The following is a 15,517-nucleotide window of genomic DNA, read 5'->3' as shown; positions in this document are numbered from 1 at the left end:
TATTCATTCATGGGATCTGGGATTGTGATTGGCTAGGTTCTTCACTCCTAGTATGTATTTGCATTGGACACATTAGTGAAATATTAAATAGAGTGATCAGAAAGTGGTCGGAGACTCATTTTTTGTACTGGTTCTGGAACTCACGTTGGACTCATTTTGGGCTTGGACTCACTACATTCATGGCAAAATTGGAGAGATTAGCCAGACCAGGCATCTCCCCAGATCTGTCTACCCTGGGGTCCTGCTCCCTGCCCTGTGCTGAAGCAACCCTGCCTGCTGTAAACTGAGGCTGTTCCCTGGGAAGACACTAGCAGTGCAGCTCCTCTTAGGCTGCTCCGACAGCGCTGCTCCACTAGATTTGTCATGTGGAAGCCATGTCTAAGGACACTTTAACTTCAGTGGATCCCTTTTCTTTGGATTTATGTCATGTGACTCACAAATTGGATTATAAAGCTTGCAGTTCTGGAGGCTTCCATCAAGGAGAGATGCAAAGACCATGTCCAAATTCCTACTGCACCCTTGTAAAATCTGACACTTTCAGCTTTTCCCTAGGGTCCTGGCTTGCCTCTGATTGTATAAGTGGAGTAAAGTTATTTTGTGGCTTTCTTCCTAACATCCAGCCTAAACCTCCCCTGGCACAACTTGAGACTGTGTCCTCTTGTTCTGGTGCTGGTTGCCTGGGAGATGAGACCAACCCCCACCTGGCTACAACCTCCCTTCAGGTAGTTGTAGAGAGCAATAAGGTCTCCTCTAAGCCACCTCTTCCCTAGGCTAAGCAACCCCAGCTCCCTCAGCCTCTCCTCAGAGGGCTTGTGCTCCAAACCCCCCTATTTCATTGTGAACAAACTTGGACTATATGCAGGGTAGCCAGATGATCCAGCCCAGTCAGCATGGGTTCATGAAAGGGCAGATCCTGCTTGACAAATCTGATCTCCTTCTACAAGGCGACCTGCTTAGTGGATGAGGAAAAAGCTGTGGGTGTTGTTTATCTGGACTTTAGTAAAGTCTCTGACACCATTTGCCATAGCATACTCCTGGAGAAACTGGCTGCTTATTGCTTGTATGGATGGACAATTCACCGGTTAAGAACTGGCTGGATGGTGGGGCGTAAAGAATGGTGATAAATTAACTTGGCAACAGTCACTAGTGGTGTTATCCAAGTATGCTGGGTTTAGGAATTACCCACCAATTAATTTGGAGAAAACTAACACCAAAATAAAGTTGCCAGACTAGTTCAGTTTGTGATGGAAGCAAATTAAACTATATTTACAAGCAAACTAAAATCTAAAAATATTAAATTAGTATGTACAAAATATACAGTATATGTTTTTTTTTTATATATATATATATATATATTTACAACACAGAAACTCCTCAGACCCCTCAGACAGATCCAGGGGACCTGTTCACCTCCTTCCCCACTCCCTCTGTCCTTCCTGTTACATCACACAGTAGTCAAAACAGAGATATCCAGCAAGATCATGGAAGAAAGAGAGAAAGGAAGTGCAAGCAGAAGCAACAGAAGAAGAGAGGGAACAATCATGTTCATGCCTCTACTCTATCCCCCTATTAGCAAGTCAATGGATTATACAGACCTTATCATTATTATTCTTTTGTATCCAATGATAACAATTTTAATTTCAGCCTTTCCAGTCAGGGACTAGGCTTAAGTTCTACCTCACCAGGGCTCACTATTTGGGCTAGTTCACTTTAATATCTTTATCAGTGATCTGGATGAGAGCACTGAGTTCACCCTGAGTAAGCTTGCAGGTAACACTAAATCAGGTGGGAGTGTTGATCTGCTTGAGGATAGGAAGGCTCTGCAAAGACATCTGGACATGCTGGATCAATGAGTGGAGGTCAACTGCATGAGGTTGTCCTGGGTTAACACAGCCCACTCTCACAAATCTCCTGCCCCCACATGGGAGGGAAAGTAACACACACAACAAAAAACAATGGTCATGGAGCTTGCTGGCAACATTCCTTTTTTTTGGAATATTACCTTTGTTTGAGAACATGCTGAGACAGACAACAGCTATGTGTTTTTTCCTGGTGTTGGTAGCCCTCCTGTTCTGTGGGAGCTATGTTGGGATAGTCATCATCTCTTTTGTCCCACCCCACATGAATATAGAGTTTTATTATGCAGGCCCCCAAGGTTCTCGTTCATTCCTGTGTGAGTTCTCCAATACTGCTGATCAATATCACTGTCATATGGGTTTTGTGGAACCTGGTGTCATCATGGCCTGGAAGGAGAGACCTTTTGGGTGAGAAAATATTGAAACATGCCCTGAAGCTGCTGGTCCCTGGGTGACAGGCAGTGTGGAAAGATTTGGGCAGATTCCTAGGACAGTTATCATCTCCCATAGCCTGGGTCTTTACCCTAGAAGAAGTGAGGAATTCTGGAAAACTGATGTGCCACCTGATAGAAGCGTGCCTCGCCTACCCCAATGAAAACCATCAACTTCTAGCACTGTATTTGGGGCTAGCCTGGCCTTATCAAGCCACAGAGGACTGTGGCTGAGGCAGGCACCCAAATGTCACCTGAGGATAGCATGGTTGAGATAGGGACCCAAACAACAGTCAGAGTGTTTGCCTCAGTAGAGAAAAAGAAGCAGTGGACAAGAAGGTCAACAGGTCCCCATCATCAATTAGTAAGGGAGGAGGAGGATTCTGATCAAGGGACTGGTCCATCAACTGGGAGATCAGAGGAGTGAGTGAAATCAAACAGGAAGCAGAGACTACTTGGTTCCTGACCTCAGTAGAGCTTCCACACACATGTAAGTATTACAACTGCCAGACAAGAGAGCAGATTGCTGCCTGGCTGCTCTGGTGCTGGGATAATGAGGCTGGCAGTCAGCTGTTAGAAGGGAAAGAAGCATAACAATTTGGGCCCATGGCCAGAAATCAAGGGATTGAGAAAGGAATTGGAAAAGAAATAGGCATATGCAATCTCTGGACATGACTTCTTTTAAGTGTGAGGGCAAGGTACCTATTCAAGGAAGACTTTAGGGAAGTGGAACATTGCAGATGCAGGCATCCAGTACCTGAGAGAATGAACGGTGTTGGAAGTTGTCTACAGTGACCTAAATGATGAGAGTGACCCCACAGATCCAGAGGACGTCCCATACACACGGGCCACGTGGAAAAAGGTGATCCAGTGTCATACTCCAACAACATAGTGATGATGTATCATATGGATCTGGATACACTACCTGTAGAGACAGTGTTGGCGTGGCTTCAGAATTTTGAGGATAATCTCTGTACCACCTCATTCCCATGAGTCAGTGACTCATCTACCAGGAATATCCCAAGAAATCCGTCCTCTCATGCCTCAGTCAGATGGGAGGAGACCCCCAGATATATGCTACATGGAGGACTGTTTTATTCTTGTGTGATCAGGAGGAGAACATGAGGAAGTGGGATGGTGAACCTATTTGATGGTAGGCTGAACATGAGCCTGCAGTGTGCCCAGGTGTCCAGGAGGGCAAATCGCATCCTGGCCTGCATCAGGAACAGTGTGGTCAGCAGGAGCAGGGAGGTCATTCTGCTCCTGTACACTGCACTGGTTAGGCCATACCTTGAGTACTGTGTCCAGTTCTGGGCCCCTCAGTTTAGGAAGGATGTTGACTTGATGGAGGGTATCTAAAGAAAGGCAACAAAGTTGGTGAGGGGCTTGGAACACAAGCCCTATGAGGAGAGGCTGAGGGAGCTGGCATTGCTTAGCCTGGAGAAGAGGAGACTCAGGGGTGACCTTATTGCTGTCTACAACTACCTGAAGACGGGTTGTAGACAGGCAGAGGTTGGTCTCCTCTCCCAGGCAACCAGCACCAGAATAAGAGGACACAGTCTCAAGCTGCACCAGCTGAGGTTTAGCCTGGAGGTTAGGAAGAAGTTCTACAGAGAGAGAGTGATTGTGCATTGGAATGGGCTGCCTGAGGAGATGGTGGAGTCACCATCACTGGAGGTGTTTAGGAGGAGACTTGGTAGGGTACTTGATTGCATGGTTTAGTTCATTAGGTAGTGTTGGATGATAGTTTGGACACGGTGATCTTGAAGGTCTCTTCCAACCTGGTCTATTCTATTCTATTCTATTCTATTCTATTCTATTCTATTCTATTCTATTCTATTCTATTCTATTCTATTCTATTCTATTTCCAACTCTTATTTCTAAACTGGAAACTCATGTATGAGATCTGAAAGGGAAGATGGTAGGTAGGAAGGGATCACCTAAGAAGGCAGCAAAAGTAACTGCTGCAGAGTTAAGAAGGTAATCAATGATGTTCCAAGTGGGAAAAAAATGAAGTTACATCCCTTAGTCCTGATGAGGGGACCTTTGCTCTTTTCTGCCTTCTCTCTCCTCCTGGTGATGTGTGAGCTCTTCACTCTGGCATGGGGCAGGATTTTGCATCTATCTGCAGCCTTGGATGGCCTGGCTAACTTTTTCTACGCAATTCTGGTTTGGTTGGGCCTAATGTAGTGTGGCATGGTGGAAGAAAAAAGAGCACTGAGGCGTGGGTATTAAGGGGGTTGAGGGGGAAAGGTTTTTCTTGGTATGTAGTACATACTATGGATTTTGTGTGTTTTATATGCTTTGTATTTTTGAATGTAGTTATGATTAATACTTCTATTTAAACTTCTAATTCTTTCCAATCTTGTGTGGAGTACTATTCTTTACTCCTTTGGGAAGGAGTGAAGAGTATCTGTGTCTCTCCTTAAATTGAAGACAGGCACCACCAAGGTCAGCCAGTGAATACTGTGATAAAGATCAGGAGTAGAGTGTCCCAACCCTCAGCCAGGAGGAGGAAAGGGATACAGGATATACTGGACTGTGTGAATTCGATGGCCTGGCACATCAAACCCACAGAAGTAAAAGACATTGGTGATATAGTGGTGAGCATAGCTACTTTCCAAGCAGTTAACCTGGGTTTGTTTCTTGACTAATGCATCAAAAAGAGCTGTGGTGGTTTGGCCCTGGCTGGCAGCCAAATACCCATCAAAGCCACTCTATCACTCCCCTTCTTAGGTGGACAAGGGAGTCGGGAAAATATAACAAAAGGCTGCTAAAGAGGTAGAAGCAATTTAATAATGCACAAGCGAAGATTACATGTGGAAGCAAAAGCAAAGAGAGATGTTACTCTCTACTTCCTATCAACAGACGATCTTCAGTCACTCCCAGGAAGCAGAGGCCTAACACACATGGCATTTTCTCTGGAGGGCAGATGTCATGGATGAATATTCACCCACTTCCTTCTTTCACTTAGTGCATATATCTGAGCTGGCATCATATGGCATGGAATACCCCTTTGGTAAGTTTGGTGAGCTGGCCTGGTTGTGACCCTTCCCAAGATCTTGCCCATCCCTCAGCATACTCTTGGGGTGGGAAATGTTGGAAAAGCATAACCTGGGTGTTTGTTCAGCAGTAGCCAAAACACTGGTGTGTTATCAGCATCCAGATACAGCACTGCAAAACACAGCACTAGAAAGATGCTCTGAGGAGAATTTACTTCAGCTCAGCCAAACAAAATACAGGAAGTGATTGTACTCAGTACTGGGGAGGCTGTATCTTCAATACTGTGTTCAGTTTTGGTCACCTCACTACAAAAAGAAACATTGAGTTGCTGGAGCTTGTCCACAAAAGGGAAAAAATGTGGTGAATGGTCTAGAGCATAAGTCTTAGGAGGAGCAGATGAGGGAATATAAGACATTCAAGGTATCCCTGCTCACTACAGGGCATTTGAACAAGATGGTGTTTGAGGGCCCCTTGCAACCTGATTCAATCTGAATCTATGAACTGGGATTGTTTAACCTGGAGGAGGCTGAGGGAAGATCTCATTGCTTTCTACAACTGCCTGAAAGTAGGTTGTAGTGAGGTAGGGGTCAGTGTCTTCTCTATAGCTTCAGGTGATAGGAAGAGAGGAAATGGCCTGAAATTGTGGCAGAGGAGATTTAGTCTGGATATTAAGAACAGGATTTTTTTTACGGAAAGTGTGGTCAGGAATTGGAATGGATTGCCAAGGGAGATAGTAGAGTCACCATCCCTGGAGGTATTCAAAAAATATGTGGACATGGCACTTCAGGACATGGTTTAATGGCCATGGTGGTATCAGTTTGATGGTTAGACTCAATGATCTTAGAATCTTTTCCAACCAAATCTGTTCACCCTATGAGGAGACGCCAAAGGAGCTGGGTCTCTTTAGTTTGGAGAAAAGGAGACTAAGGGGTGACCTCATAAATGTTTATAAATATGTAAAGGGTGAGTGCAAAGAGGATGGAGCCAGGCTCTTCTTGGTGATGCCCAATATCAGGACAAGGGGCAATATGTGGAAGTTGAGGCGTAGGAAGTTCCATGTAAAGTCAAGACAGTTTTATGTTGCTATTAAAGTGAGAAGTGGAAAGAAAAATGAAAGAAAGACTAAAGAAAGAAAAACAAACAAACAAACAAAAAACCCCAAAACAACCAAACAAACCAACCAGTTTAAAACCTCGTCTTCACAAGTTAGAATCCATAGATTGTAGATTTTTTTTCAGCTGGGAAAAAACCTTAAAGATCATCAACAGTTTGCTTAGTACTGCCAAGTTCACTGTTCAATTATGTCACATTTATGTCTTTAAATATCTTCAAGGATTGTGACTCAGACGCTTCCAATGAGCATTCTGTTGTGATGTATAATAACCCTTTGGAGGGAAAAAAAATCAATCTCAAGTTCAATCTAAAACACTTCTGGCACAATTTGAGTCAATTTCCTGTCATCCTACAGTGGTTGTTGCTTGTGAGAAAAAAAATCTGCCCTTGCCTTGCTGAAGCCATCTTTCAGGTAGTTGTAGAGAGTGATAAAGTCTCCCCTCAGCCTCCTTTTCTCTAGGCTTGCATGCCAGAAAACATCATAAGTAAAAATGAGGCCATGCCAGAATATAGAAGCTTACAATGTACCTATTTGGTAATTATTGTGATTTTTGTAATTAAATGTTTACTGCAGTAATAAACAGAAAGCTTATAGGAACTGAAAATAGTGCAATCATTCCTAAGTTGTATGACTGAAACCACTAATTTATGATTCAGGATAGGACTCCAAATAGATTCTTGTGAAAGTCCACTTTTAACCAATTTTCTTTCACTGGTGATATTAGTTACTGCCCTTCTTCCAAAAGTAATAATTTCCTATTATCCCACAGGAATTTCTTTTTGTTTGTTTGTTTGTTTCCAAATCTCCTAGTTACCTCAGTTTTCAGAGGAATAAGACTTTGCCACCTGACAATACATGTTTTTGCCTTAACAGTGCTATTTTTGTGTAGAAAATGCTTAGGACAGAGTAGATGATGGGAGATTGAATGCAGATGATTGTGAATCTCTGGGGGTGTATAGATATTAATGCAGATACTGCTTTTCTATGGAGAAATTAAGAATCACTGTGAACAAACCCAAAGCTGTAACTTACTTTCTTGTTTAGTCTTGTTGTTTTGTTTTTGACTTTGGTTTGTTGTTGTTGCTTTTTGTTTGTTGGGTTTTTTTTTTTTTTCTTTTTTCACTCATTGTGCTGGGTGGCACCCATCCTTGATGGAGGCTGAAGAAAAGAACCCACCCCCCCAAGGTGGGCAAAAGAACTTTGATCCAGCTGGGCAGAGAGAGACTTGGTTTTCTCCCTTCCAGGAGGAGGGGTCCCCTGGGTCAAAGGTGATCCATTCCACTCTGCCTTCCTGTCCAGCAAGCCTATAAAGAGGGCAGACATCTTTTACATTCCCCTCTTTCTCTCCTTTGCCTGCTCAAGAGAGAGGTCATCTACTCCTCCTGCCTACTGCATTTGATGCTTTCTAAAGAACTGAATCCACTTACATCCAGGGAATACAAGGCCATCCATGCTTTGTTTTGTGTATTTCCTTCTATTTATCCTTACCTTATACCCCTGTAACCTCCCTTATTACTGATATATATGTATTGTTAAAAAAATTACCTCTTTTACTTCCAAATCAATTCCAGACTATATATTTTGTGAATTTACCTCTGATTTGTTTTACCTTTACCAGGAAAGGGAGGAGCAGGAATCTCAATCTGTTACCATTTGGGCTTTTAGACTCTGGATAAAACTCAAACCAGCACACTCGTTTCCCTTACTTTTATTAATTCTAGCTACCTTGTATGTTTGTTAGCTGAATAATGATTGGTTTAGACTTTTAAGTTACTTGATGTATCTTTGTGTATAACTAAAGACATGATAACTCGATAGTGGACTGTAAGGGAATGATTTTATTTCATCATGAAAATAAGCTAAAAACTTATATATTATAAATGTTAGAGTTGATAAGCTGGTCCTAAAATAAGTTCTTCATTACATGAAAGATTTCTACCTTAAGAATGGAAAAATCACATGCTGAATCCTCTATGTTAATTATGATTTCAATGATCTATAATTTTATCCAAAGGATTTATTAGTCTTCCACAAGCATATCATCATGTTTTTATTTGCACTAATATAGTCTTTCTTAAATTTGCTACAAGAAACAGCTTCTCCTGGTAATAATTAGTGTTTATCTTTAAGGCTAACTCCAAAAATATTTTATGCTCTAAATATCAATTATGCTCCCATGCAAAATGCAGTCCCTAAGTCCTCTGGAAATTTTTAATACTGGCTACAGGTACATGGATAAGCCCTCAAAACACGAGGTTGAAAATGTTCATATTCAAATTTGTATCTTGTATTGTGTCCAGCTGATGACCAGGCTCCCTCATGATGTTCTTAATTGAGTTCTCATATACATAGAGTACAAATTGCATTGCTTAGGAGAAAATCTTCAATGCCACAGCACAGTTCTGGATAAAGAAAATAGGAAATATGAATTCTTGAAATCGAAAAGGGATTCAATATGACATAAAATGCAAGGTCTGGGTGTTGAATAAAGGTACTTGACTTTATGTCAACACAAAGCTCTAATTCAATCAATTCAAGGCATCAGTGTTAGGCATAATACAGTTTTAGTACCACAACTGAATATTGTTGAAGCACAACATCACAAAAGATTTATTTACCTAAGCTTCTAACTATGCTCAAAATTCATTCTTGCATACCTACCATTATGAAGCAGATTAATGGAACCATGATCAGGTGGCATCATTTACATTGTTTTGTATAGAGAAGTCTGAAGTGAAAAAAAACCTACGATTGTATTCTTTCTTAATGTATATAAACAAGAAAAAATGTAAACGTGCTGGTTTTGTTCTGCTTAATTTTTTTGTAAAAGGAAGTTGTATGCCTCATGTTACTTCAGGATTGACAAGTATAGTAACAAAAATGGTTTGGTTTATGTCTTCAGTACCTCCCTAAGAATAAGTGTTTCCTTTAGGTCATTCATAGCATCTGTTAACCTACACTACCACATGGTACATTCATATAAAAATGTTATACTCATTTCAGTCATAGGAATTTAAATACTGTCATGTCACATTTGGAAATGATCATGTGATGAGACTGCTCCTCCATTTCTCCAGATTGCTAGCCCTAAGGTTCTTATGCAATCAAACTAATTTTGACATTAAATGACTATATCTCTAAGATGTTTTTGCTTTTCATGGTATGCATCCATAGGTTTATGCAAATGCTCTCCCTAGTTACATTGCTTAGAAATCTAAACCATCAAAAAAAACCCCACTTTTTTGTTATACAGACTTAAAACTGTTGCACTTTCCATGTAAGTTTTATGCTATAGGGTTGTGCAACACCAGCATAATTATACCATATAAAGACATAAAATATAGATAATGTTATATACGTAGCCAATATATATAGCTAATACAATAGAGAAGATGCTGCTAATTAAGCATTTCTAAAATATTTTGAGGCATAGCAAATAAATGTGAATTATTATAACGAGCAGAACATGCATACAGACTAAAACTAAAGATGAAATATATGTAGTATTTTGCAGATTTGTTTGTGCTGTAAGCAGACAAACTCAATTTGTTTTGCATCTAAGCCCTCCACAAGTAAACATAAAGAGGTGTGTATGCAAATTAAAATGAAGAAGGAAATAAATCAGTTTTCCAAGTAAAACATTTTCTAAAAAATGAAATAAAATCACCATGAAAAATAAAATTACACAATTTAGTTAATAAATTTGCTTGATTAAATATAGGAGATCGGAGAAAAATAAGACTTTCAAGTCTCAATAAATTTTCTTCTCAGTCTTCACCAGCTAGGTTGCATTGGCTTTTGTGATTAACAAAAGTGTATAAGGTAAAGGAAAAATATCAGCAGTGGATGAGGATCAAGTCAATAATTACTTGACTGACCTTTATCTATGAAAATCAATAGCACTCAACAGATGAGAGAGGTGAAGAATATCTTTGTGAAGATGTTGTCTATCATCTTTAGTAATGGAGATTGGGGATGTCCCTAATAATTGTCAGAGAGCTACTGTTTTACCATTGTTACCGTTTGAGGCTGTGCCTTTAAGAAAGGGACAGTGCTGGGACACGCTGGCTGAATGTTTTGGTATAATAACAAAAACAATCAGATATTCTAAATGAATTTCATTGGTAGATTGGTAGAATGCAACTTTAAGTTTTGAGTTCAGTTGGAATTTTTCTCAGTTTCTCTCTGTCTTGCTTTTCCAGCCTGTCTGCTTCTGAGCAGGTGGAGTTCTGAGCTTGGATAAAGATAAGCACTAATCCTGCATGAGGCCTACTAACTTCCTTAATAACTGCCTTTTTCTCTCTTTCTAACCGTTTTTGGGAAAAAAGGGAGGTAGGGGGAGAGAGTGGGGTACAGGGGGGAACCCTCCTCTGTCTGGAGGAGGGAATTTCATTCCTGTATTCTTTTATTTATCCTTGCTGTATATTTCCGTATATATATTGTAAATACTGTATATATTGTGTATATCTAACCTGCCTTTCTACATTGCTTGTAAAATATAGCTACATTCCTTTGCTTCTCCACCTGAGTTAGCTGTGTTTTTTTTCTTCTTTGTGGGGAAGAGAAAGCTAGGCCTTCCCTCTCAACCCACTACAACCATCTTTAAAAATGACCATACGTGCAAACTGGAAAAATATATGCTTTGAAAATTACTATATGTACAAACTAGAAAACTATATACTACTCAGTTTTGCTTTGGTCTATGAGGAAAATTATGGAATCACTCCTCTTGGAACATACTCCTCAAAAAAACCTGCTTATATGGTTTAGCTCAAAATGCAGTGGAGGCTAGTAATAATGGGTGCACTGCAGAAGTCTGTCCTGGGAGCTATCCTGCTTAATATCTTTATCAAGGACTTGGAGAAAGTGTTACATTGTGTGCCCATTAGTTTTGCAAATGAAATCATACTGAAGGACCAGTTGAGACATTGGACTGTAGTGCTCCCTTCTCTAGAGGGAGCTAGAAGAATTGGCTTTTGGGATCCTCATGAAAAAGGATAATTGCAAAGATCTGCTTCTGGGAAGGAAAATCCCTAGCAACAATTACAGGCTGAAGACTGACAGGCTAGGGAGCAACTAGGAGCTTTCCTATTTTCAATATTGGTTCTTCCGACACCTTCCTACCTGTATTATCCTATCATTTTATGTTTCTAAGTCTCCATCTAAAGCTTCTTAATTCTTGATTCAATAGACATAGAATCACAGAATGGTTTGGGTTGGAAGGGACCTCCAAAGGCCAACTAGTCCAACACCCTCTGCAGCAAGCAGGGGCATCCTCAACTAGATCAGGATGTCCAGAGCCCTTTCAGCTGCCCTTTGAATATCTCCAGGGATGGGACCCCAACCACCTTCGAGGACAACCTGTTCCAGTGTTCTAACACCTTCATAGTAATGAACATGTTCCTAATATCCAATCTACATCTACTCTTCTCTACTTTGAAGACACTGTCCCTTGTCCTGTCACTACAGGCCTTTATAAACTGTCTCTCTCCATCCTTCTTATAGGCCCCCTTCAGATACTGGAAGATTGCTCTTAGGTCTCCCCAGAGTCCCCTCTTTTCCACACTGAATAATCCCAGCATCCTCAGCCTGTCTTTGTAGCAGAGGTGCTCCAACTCCCTGATCACTGGACCTGCTCCATGAAGGGACACTGGAATTACAGAGACTATAATCTGATAAATTCCTTTTAAAACTGTGGATTTTGTGAAAAACTATCAAAACCAATAATGAAACAGTGATTTGAGGACTTAGAAATGTTTGCATTAAATTTCAAACACAGAATAGTCTTATTTAAGAGGTTTGGACCTCATGCTCCAGTTGTAAATCCAAAACTATATGTTGTCACAGAAGTCATTAAAGCAATTTTAAATTAAATCACATATTTGACAAGCAGTTGCACTGTGACTCTCAAAACTGGAATGGTGTGCTGAATTGCTTTGAGTTAAAATTCTGGACACAGCATTTTCAGTAGCATGCAGCTTAGGCAGCATTTTCTTAGACATCCATATAAATAAGATTGAACCTTTTAGAGTGTTAATGCTTGATGATGAATGGCACAAGTCTCTGAAAACACTGGCCAATTTTTTAATTGGGTTAAATTTCCAGAACGTAGAAAGGCATGCTGCATATTTTTACACAAAGACTTTTAAAGGTTGTTTAAAAGGTAATGTTCCATTCCAGAAAGGTTTGAAAAGAAACTTTCAAATTCAGAACTTTAATCCTCCACTACCATGAGATAAAATCTAATGGATTTTACCATCAGAGAGAGAAGACTGTGACAATTTCTTGCATTCATATAGGGAGGGTAAAAAAGAGCTTTTATTGCTTTAAATGCTTAAGCTTACATTTTATTACTTAAACAGATAAGGTTCTAATATTTCATTTAATTTCTTTTTTATTTTCCCACCCCATTACACATTTAAGCTCTGAATATTAAAAAACAAAATCAACAAAACAAACAAACAACCTAAAGATCTTAATTTTGCCTGCTTGTGTAGTTCTTTTATGTACTGTTTCACAGCCAATAACCTTCCTTAAACTTTCTGTTCATCTCTTCTATTACACATAATTTCCTCAAGGCAATCTTTGATGTTATATTTCCTTAATGGACATGCCAAACCCATGACTAGGTGTTTCACAATGAAGTTGTAACTACTGTTAATTAAACTAAATCAGTAACTAAATTGAGGAGGAAATTCTCATAAGGTTATACCTTACAAGCTCTTACCAGTTGCCACTTTCTAATGAACTGATTCCTCACTCTTGTTCTTCACCACAATGGGGAAACTTACTTGAAGGTCCAAATGTTAGCAACAAATGTTTTACAAGATCAAGAATAATTGAATATAAATTTGAAACACCAGAAGAATTTAACAATGCTTCTATGCAAATTGGGCTTTTATATATATTATCCAATTTTATTGATGTGACTTCTATGGCTTCAAACTGTTGCTATTGTTAGATCTTATCTTATAAAACAATGTAATTTTTACTATTTGAATAACAAGATCTGTTACAGGTGAAGAAATGAATGTTTCTTAATAATTTCTGGAATTACAGTAAAGCTTTGTGCTTTTCCCTTCTAGTAATGTGAGACAATACAATTTTGGCAATGGTGAAATTAATATGGAAAATGTAATTATGTGGAGAAGATGGGTATGTTTCTCCTGCATTCTTCATATTATTTCTTTGGTTTACTAGTACCATTATTCAAAAGTACCAGAAATGCATGTGTAGCAAGCTTTATTGTACAGAAACATCAGCAAATAAAACCTGAGTGAGATGTAAAGCCAGAACACAGGAACATGATGCAAAAGAGCTTCACATTGTTCTGTAACAATAAAACAGCTTTGAAAAGTTGCCAGAAGAGCTTGCAAACTGTGGCATAAATATCTCTCTCCTTACTGCAAGGTTAACACAGAAACAGCAGAAATACTGTATGCATGTCAGTGAATAAACTGGCCTTGGCTAACAGAATTAGTTTAAAGGTTTACCAAAGTGCTTCAGAAGAGAACAACATATGACTAAACCATGTGATGTCTACAGTATAGGTGTATATGTGTAATCCAGGGGAAAATAATCATAGTTATTCTCATATCACTTGCTCTGTTCGTTCATTTAAACTAATATTGCAGTTTCAGAGATGCAACGAGCATTGGAGTTTTTGGGTTGGGTTAGGACAAGGGAGTTGAAATCTAATTGTGGATTGTTTTTACAACTGTATCTTTTTCACTTATGTGGTTAAACACAGCAACATCTAATTCCATAATCTTGTTAATAGATATTTGAATATTCTATTTTTTTATTAAGAGAGGTTGCTATATTTTCCTCTAGGGAAAAAAACAAACAAACAAACAAACAGCCTACAATCATCTATTTAGAGTCCCAGTTCACTATAGCACAAATTACAAGTAAAATACTTTTATATATCAAAGCAGATGTGATAATAAAGTGAATGTTACTTAGAGATGTTCTCAGCTTCAGTTGAGAACATCTTTCAAATAAAATTGTCTCTTTCTTAATTTTGATTGTAATAGTGCTACCACTTTCTGATTGGTACTTATATTTCTTTGCAGGCCTAATGGCGTTGGCATCTGAGAAAAATGACTTTCAGATTTATTTGAAAAGTAGGATGGAATGAATCAAACTCCACAAAAGAACCTGTGATCAGTTTTATCAAAAACACACATAGTTTTCAAGAAAAAACCCTATTTTGTCAAACATATATTTGCTGTTCCTTCCATAACTCTACAGAAAATGAGGTGGCCTTAATTTACCCCATGTTTTTTAAAATCAGGATTGGTTCCTACAGAAATTGCTTTAAGGAGTATTTGATGATCATCTAAATAATCTCTGAAGTGCAGTTCATCTTAATGCCAATGTAATGTAACATTATTTGGGGGCAGTTATATTGTAATATTGCATCTATAGTTTTCAAGTAGAATTTTCAATATTGTAGGTAAACACCATACTCTCATTTTGTAATTGATTGTTACAAAAACTAAGGAAATGCAATCTCATGTTCAGGTAACCAAGACCTGGAATACGAAAATGTAATGTCAAATGTCAAATCTCTTAAAATAGAAGAAATTATGGAAAAGAATGGGAAATCATTATATATAAATGAGAACAAGGAATAATTGCTTCAGATATATCTTGAGAATTGACTTTATTTTAAAATGTGGTTAAGGATATTTAATTGAGGTTTTGTAAATGTCGATCTTCAGAACAAAATAGAAAGATTTGGTTTTTTTTTTTAAATGTCAGGATGTATTTTGTTAGAATATATATTGAAGTTATTAAGACTGAAAAGCTTTTTTCAAATATTAAACTTCATAAAATGCATTACTAAACAGAAAAGAAAAAAAAAAAAAAAAAGCCTTCAAATGGAGATCGGGATCAGTGCATGTGCCTGTCACAGAGGCACCCACAAACAGACAGCAACAGCCACCTGAAAACTGTGGATTTATTGCAATTAATCTGCTCTCCTGACACAAAAAAACTACAGATTCAGAAGTCAGTTGGGGAAAAAAAAAAATGTTGCACAACTAATTAAACTGTTTGGAGAGATGAACTAAAATTTGCACACACTCACCCAGAAAAGGAAAATCTCC

The sequence above is a fragment of the Melanerpes formicivorus genome, unplaced genomic scaffold (assembly GCF_026170545.1).
Source record: "Melanerpes formicivorus ecotype bairdi unplaced genomic scaffold, bMelFor1.0.p_v2 SCAF_1, whole genome shotgun sequence".
NCBI classification, from domain to species: domain Eukaryota; kingdom Metazoa; phylum Chordata; class Aves; order Piciformes; family Picidae; genus Melanerpes; species Melanerpes formicivorus.
This window is presented reverse-complemented; position numbering follows the sequence as displayed.